This window comes from Petaurus breviceps, unplaced genomic scaffold (assembly GCF_028583685.1).
Source record: "Petaurus breviceps papuanus isolate PSGF00001 unplaced genomic scaffold, PetGlider_PUasm1.0 101, whole genome shotgun sequence".
NCBI classification, from domain to species: Eukaryota; Metazoa; Chordata; class Mammalia; order Diprotodontia; family Petauridae; genus Petaurus; species Petaurus breviceps.
This window is the reverse complement of record NW_027185575.1, coordinates 9,003,996-9,009,995: the sequence shown is the minus strand read 5'-3', so window position 1 is coordinate 9,009,995 and position 6,000 is coordinate 9,003,996. Positions and strand designations below refer to the sequence as shown.

Below are 6,000 nucleotides of genomic sequence, written 5' to 3'. Positions count from 1 at the left end.
CTCCGTCTGCACGCAGGGTGCCTAGGCTTCTCTTTCCCGGGCCCAACCCCTCGGTCGGTCCCTACATCTTCCCCTCACCCGCCACAAAGAGGAGGCGACCGACTCACGTCCGGCGCCGAGAGAAGGGCAGGGAGCGCCCCGCGGCGCCCCTACGCGACCCGGTGCGGCCTCTCCCACCTGCGCTCCAGCCAGAGCCTCGGAACCGCCTCGGCCCTCCGCGCCTCCGTCCGGCGCTCCGTCCGGCCCTTCGTCAGTCCGTCCGTCCGTCGGCGGCGGCGGCCCGGAAGCCCCGGCGGCCCCTAGGTCCGACGACCGGAAGCGGCCCCCGCGCGCCCACGCGCAGCGCCTCTAGGGGCCCGGGCCGAGCCCGCGCCGCCGGGGAAGTAGTGGCGGGGAGGAGGGCCGTCCGCCGCAGCCCCGCTCTCCCCCGCCCGCCTAGGCTCTATGCGCGATTCCGGAGACCGACTTACCTCGGCTCCAGACCGGCGGGAAGGAGATGTCGACTGCGGCGGCGGCCTTTCAGCGTCCTGAGGAGAGGCGAGAGACGGCGCGACCACGGCGAGCCGGCGGGGACACGCGCCGCCGGGACTTTCGCCTTCGCGTCGTCCCCCGCTCGCCTCAGGGCCCAGCCTGAGCCCCACTCGCGAGGGCGTGTCAATTTGAGGCGCTGGGGGGCGCTAGCGGGCGTGAGGGGGGAGGGGGACGGGGAGACGGAGGGCCATAGAGAAGGGAAGGGATAGAGAGGAGAAGACGAGCGAGAGGAGACGGGAGAAAGAGAGGCTGGCGGGCGGGGCTGACGGGAAGGAAGGCGACTTGAGGAGCGCGGATCGAGGGAGGGGGATGGAGCACTATTAACAATGCTTTCTCTAGGAGGCAGCCTTTGTAGGGAGCCTCGAGAGGGGAAGGAATAGCAATCAGTCCGGAGCGGTCAGCAAGCATTCAGTAAGCTAGAGGCTGAAGAAACAAAGACAACAAGTAGGCCCTGCCCTCGAGGAGCTTGCATTCTAGAGCGAAGACAAAATCAGTCCCTAAGAGTTCTGGAAGCTCCGCTCCATTCTCTCCTCCACTCTCAGCTGTCAGATTTGACAGGTCTGACGCACTACTCCATCAACTCCCATGGCTCCCTCTTACCCCCAGGATCACGCATAAAATCCCGTGTTTGGCTTCTAAAGCCCCGCCCACCTTTGCCGTTTCACTGAGTGCTCTGGGATCCAATGAGCCTGGCCTCCTTTCTGTTGCTCGCCCAATGAATGAACTAATTAAGCACCTACTAAGTGCCAGGCGCGATGCTAAGAGAGGTAAATGGAGTCCCTGCCCTTAAGGAGTTCCCAGCACTTAGCACCTAGCCTGACACACAGCCGACCCCAGGGTTCTTGGACGAGTAAATTAATCCAGTGGGGGAGACGACATGCAAATAAATATGCACGAAGCCAGCCCTGTTGAGGAGAGATAGGAGGTCGCTAACAGAGGACAAGCACTGGATTAAGGTGGGGTTTTAGTTCGGTCAGTAGTCGGAGCAGAGGATGGAGAGCATTCCAGGCAGGGGGGACAGCCAGAGAGAATTCCTGGAGCTGTGGAACTGCCGGGAGGCCATCGTCACTGGACAGAAGGGACCTGTCAGGGGGGAGATGTAAGAAGATAAGAAAGGTTATGGCAGGCTCTGAATGCCAGACGTGGTACCTGCTCCTGGAGGTAATCGGGTCTCCAGACTCCCAGCATTTTCACCATGTTCCCCCTTACCTGGAATACTCTCCCTCCTCTTCTCCACCTCCTGGCTTTTTTAACTTCCTTCAATTTCCACAAAAATCCTACCTTATATATGAAACCGTCCTCTTCCATCAGCTGATTATCCCCACTCTATCCTGCCTCTATCTTTTTTTGGAGGGGAAGGCAAGGCAATTGGGGTTGACTGACTTGCCCAAGGTCACACAGCTAGTATGTCAAGTGTCTGAGACTGGATTTGAACTCGGGTCCTCCTGATTCCAGGGCATGGTGCTATTTACTGCACCTACCTGCTAAATGCTAAGTGACTGTTGATTTCCTCCAAATTTATATTATATAATTGATATGTGTGTGTGTGTGTGTGTGTGTGTATATATATAATTATATGTGTGTGTTATATATATAATTTGAACACACTCACTTTTCCTGTTGTCTCCCCTATTAGATCTGAGCCCTACACGTACAAGTGCTTTTTTTACTTTCTTTGTGCCTGCATGATAAGCACTAAATAAATGCTTGTTGACTGACTATGCTGGGAATGCAAACAAAAAAACAAAGTGTATTTTTAGAACAAATATATAATAAATGTACTTAAAAGCTTCTGTAAAAAGTAGTGTTGGAATTGCATCTTGAAGGAAGAGAGGGATTCCAAAAGGTGAAGGTGAAAAGGAAGTGCATTCTAAACAGGTAGAGACAGGAACAGGGCATGAAGGTGGGAGATATCTTCCCTGTGGGAGGACTAGAGAGAAGAGGGCTTGGACTGTACCACAGAGCACAGGAAGGGGAGCTGAGGATTTCAGAAGGGTAGGCTGCAACACTGGGGAAAACTTACTTTGTATATAGTTTGTATCTACCTAACAGTGTAAATAAATTTGTTCCCTGTGTTGAATGGAAGGTACTTGAGAGCAGTAAATACTTCACTTTTGTCATTGTATCCCTGCAACTATGTACCTAGAACATGGTGTTCTGTCCCTTTCACTCCTATCCAACTCTGTGACCCTATTTGGGTTGGGGAGTTGTTGGAGGGGGTGGGGAAAGAATGGCAATTGGGGTCAAGTGACTTGCTCAAGGTCATACAACTAGTAAGTGTCAAGTGTCTGAGATCGAATTTGAACTCAGGTCCTCCTGACTCCAGGGCCGGTGCTCTATTTGGGGTTTTCTTGGCAGAGACACGGGAGTGATTTGCCATCTCCTTCTCCAGATCATTTTACAGATGTAGAAACTGAGGCAGATGGGGTTAAGTGACTTAGGATCATACTGCTAGTCAGTATTGGAAGTCAGATTTGAACTCCTGAAGATGAGTCTTCCTGACTCCAGGCCCCTCTACCCATCCCGACACCTACTGTTCTATCCTAGCACATCGTGTGTGTGTGTGTGTGTGTGTGTGTGTGTGTGTGTGTGTGTGTGTGTGTTTAATAGATGATTGGAGATTGATTTCTTCTTCAAATGTCAGTGAGAAGATAAGGATTTTATGGGGAGAGAGCTTAGGGAGAAAGGATCATATGTTTTAGGGAAGATTATGGAAAGAGAATAATATATGAGGATAGGAGACTGGGGAGGAAAGGAGGCATAGGGAAGAAAAGGAAGTCAGAGGAAAGAAGGAAAGGAAAGACTAGAGAGGGGGAAATATTGCTTTAGTCATCTTTTTAGTGGAAACATTCTATTCTAGTTATATAGGATTTATTTTGGTATCGTTTTTATCCCATAATTTTTTGCTCATTGAAACTGGATTTACAATTTAAACATAATTCACATGTATATGTATGTATATTGACATACACATACACAAAATATTTAAGATTTGCTGAGGAGCTAATGTCTTTACTACTGCTCTGGGGGCAGGTGAATAAATATTATTCAATTCAATTCAAAGGGCATTTTTTGAGAGCCTACTGTATGTCAATCATTGTGATAAGCATGAAGGATACAAAGTCAGAAATATTTCAATTCCAACTCTTGAGAAGCTTACATGGGGAAGAGGAAAGGAGGAGAAGCCATACATACATAGGTAAAAAAATATATATATACCAAATATTTACAAAGTCGTTAGGATTGAGGGGATTGCTAGTAATTTGGATGGTCAGGAAGGTGTCTTAAAGGGATTGGAGGGGTGGCTAGGTGGTGCAGTGAATAGAGCACGGGACCTGGAGTCAGGAGGACCTGAGTTCAAATTCAACCTCAAACACTTAACACAAAAACTAGCCATGTGACCTTGGGCAAGTCACTTAACCCCAATTGCCCTTACCTTCCCTCCTCCAAAAAGCAAAAAAAAAAAAAAAAATTTTTAATAAAAGATTAAAACAAAAAAGGGATTAGAGCTGAACCTTTCATGGAACTAGGTTGTCCCAAGAGATGAGGTGAGGTGAGGTGAGATGAGGAAAGAAAGGAGTCCAGGTACAGAGAACAGCCTCTGCAAAGTCTGAGATCTGGATAGAAAGCCCCATGGAGGGATAATGAGTAAGTCAGTTTGTCTGAAACAAGAGTGAGAGGGAGCAGTGAGATAAGTTCAGAAAGATCATTTAGAGCCATGGGCCTGTTTAAATTGTCACTGGGAACCCTGACACCTCAGAATCAACAAAGCTATGTATCAGGGCTCAATTGATTGTTTTGTTGGCTGTCTGCATCTAAGAAAGTGATAGTGAAAATGTTAATGATACAGATTAAACTAAAATTGTGTCCAGCACACATGCCGCCCCCCCCCCCTTCTACTGGTTGTTTGTTTGCTCTTTTTTATTTGCCCCAGGACATCATTAGTTCTGGTGCCATTCTGTTATAAAAGACTTTGAACACAAACAGCAGAGTTTGCATTTTCCCTCAGAAGCATTAGAGCCACTAGTGCATCTCTAGAAGGTCAAGGGCATGCTTGGAGCTTGGACCTGTACTTTAGAGAAATCCTTTTGGGGGGGGGGGGGGGGGGAAATAAGTGGTGTTAAGTGACTTGCCCAGGGTCACATGTCAGAGGCGGAACTTGAACTCAGGTCCTCCTGACTCCAGGGCCAGTGTTCTATCTACTATGCCACATAGCTGCCCAGGAATATCAATTTTCCAGCAGGGTGGAAGTTGGATACAGGAGAGATTGGAGGCAGGAAAACTAATTAGCAGACTATTGCAGTAATCCAGGCGAAGGCAATAATTTCATGCCTTCAACAGAAGACCTTAAGCTTGAAGAAAAAGTAGAACTTCAAGAAGAACCTAGTTTCAATCCCTGCAAATCTTTATTCATGCTGCTCTGCTTTTGTGTATTTCTATTCCTCTGCTTTTCTTTCTTTTTTTAGAGACAATTGGAGTTAAGTAATTTAGCCAGGATTACACAGCTAGTGTCTCAGGCTACATTTGGACTCAGGTCCTCCTAACTTCAGGGCTGATTCTCTATCCACTGCGCCACCTAGCTGCCCCTCTGCTTTTCTGAAGCTTACCAGTAATATGCTGTTGAAATGACCTTTGTAACTTCTAGCTTTGAGAGGAATGCAAACCAAAACTAACATTCCCTGGAGACCAGCAATCCTAGCCATACCTCCTTCCACTGGGAAATTCCAAACTAAGGACCTTAACCATGCCCTTGAGCGACAGGGAGGACCAAAGGGCAGAAGAGGCTGGGAACCGCCCCTTCCCAAGGTTTCCACTTGGACTGGAAGTTCTGTCCCATCTCTGCTGCATGTAGAGTAACTGAATTTTAGAACTGGAAGGGCCATCTAGTCCAACCCATTAATGTTTATTATTTATTGATTATGATAATGATTATTATTTATTGACTGACTAACCAATATACTCAACAAATACTGGACTAAGTGACCCTAGGCAAATCCTGGGTGTCAGAAAACTCTTTTATCTGTCAAATGATGTGATTGGTCTAGTGACCACTTTGTCCCCTTCCAGCTCTAAGATCCTATGATCAAACCTAAACTGGGTTCATTTCAGCTTCCATAATATCCCTCACCCTTCCTGAGAAGATCTAAACCTTCTTGAACATAGCTCCTCAAATACTCAAAAACATGTGGACCACAGCCCTAATAGAACCTTCTCTTGGAAAGCTTAAGTTTCAATTAAACTACAATTTCTATTGGCCTCAACAATACAGGATTAGGATAACAAAACGGAAATCCAACAGAGACAAACTCCACCCCAAAACAATCATTGCCTTCCTTTATCATTATATAAGGTCCTGATTGCTGAGTAAGTCTGCCCAAGCTCCAGGAACGTATGGTATCTAGACAGAGGCAACAGGTGTACAGTGAATGGAGCCCTGGAGGTGGAGTCATGCCCTGACTCTTCATGACC

At 47.8% G+C, this 6,000-nt stretch overlaps 1 protein-coding gene across 5 annotated transcripts in view; it reads right to left on the bottom strand.

Moving 5' to 3' along the window:
• Window positions 1-670, bottom strand: part of LOC138159773 (E1A-binding protein p400-like) — a 62,873-nt gene extending 62,203 nt beyond the window's left edge. For 3 of the 5 annotated variants that reach the window (XM_069086110.1, XM_069086317.1, XM_069086402.1), the window contains exon 1: window positions 178-306. The gene's annotated coding sequence lies outside the window, so the exon portion shown is untranslated. Of the gene's footprint in view, window positions 1-177; window positions 307-470 lie in introns of those variants that run through there. The other 2 variants (XM_069086243.1, XM_069086157.1) reach the window with 2 other exon arrangements.
• Window positions 671-6,000: the final 5,330 nt, after the last annotated feature.